The following is a 940-nucleotide window of genomic DNA, read 5'->3' on the forward strand; positions in this document are numbered from 1 at the left end:
CAGGCACATACTACCATACCCGGCTAATTTTTTGATTTATTATAGCGATGAGGTCTCACCATATTGCCCAGGCGGGTCTCGAACCCGCGGGCTCGGGCAATCCTCTTGCCTTGGCCTCCCAAAGTGCTGGGATTATAGACTTAAGCCACAGCATCCGGCCACAAAAATTATTTTTAAAAAATTGGGGTTTTACTCTGTTGCCTAGACTGGAGTGCAGTGGCAAAACCATGGCTCACCATCTGGACTCAGGCAATGCTTCTGCCTCAGACTCCTGAGTAGATGAGACTATAGGTGAGTGCCACCACATCTGACTAATTTCTTGGTTTACTGTAGAGATGAGGTCTATGTTGCCTAGGCTTCAGTGAGCTATGACTATACCACTAAACTGCCTGGACAACAGAGTAAAACCCTGTCCCCCAAAAATCAAAATCAAAATCTATAATCTGTAAAACGAATGTGTAGTTCTTTTGAGATAGATACCTACAAGATAGCCTCCTATTCTTCTGTACTTGGCTGACACAGAAGAGCACATGGGAAGACTGGCCTGAGGAGAGGCAAGGGCCAGAAGAGCTGGCCAGTCTTGCTCCCAAGCTTGTCAGAGCTGCTTCTATAGGTTTTCTGCATTCCTTTGATATGATGTTCTCCCTTTGGGTATCAAGCTGAGGTAGTGTATGCCATGTTTCTCTACCACAAATTTACAGTTCCCCTGACCCCTCCCACCATTTCTTATCCTACACTTTTGAAAACTCATGAGAACTTAAAAGATATTTTTCCTTCAGAGATTTTTTTTTTTTTGAGTTGGAGTCTCACTTCATTGCCCAGGCTGGAGTGCAGTGGCACACTCACGGCCACCCCAGCATCGACTTACTGGGCTGCATCAATCCTTCCGCCTCAGCCTTCCAAGTAGCTGGAACTACAGGTGTGTGCTACCATGCCCAGC

At 46.3% G+C, this 940-nt stretch overlaps 2 protein-coding genes across 2 annotated transcripts in view; one reads left to right on the forward strand and one right to left on the reverse strand.

Annotated features, from left to right (window-relative positions):
• SLC7A6 (solute carrier family 7 member 6) overlaps positions 1–940 on the forward strand; it is a 56,759-nt gene that overhangs the window by 42,796 nt on the left and 13,023 nt on the right. The window lies entirely within an intron of this gene.
• Positions 1–940, reverse strand: part of SLC7A6OS (solute carrier family 7 member 6 opposite strand) — an 8,922-nt gene that overhangs the window by 5,748 nt on the left and 2,234 nt on the right. The gene's annotated exons all lie outside the window — the stretch shown is intronic.

The sequence above is a fragment of the Carlito syrichta genome, unplaced genomic scaffold, assembly GCF_000164805.1.
Source record: "Carlito syrichta isolate Samal-C Ts95f unplaced genomic scaffold, Tarsius_syrichta-2.0.1 Scaffold106348, whole genome shotgun sequence".
Classification (NCBI taxonomy): Eukaryota; Metazoa; Chordata; class Mammalia; order Primates; family Tarsiidae; genus Carlito; species Carlito syrichta.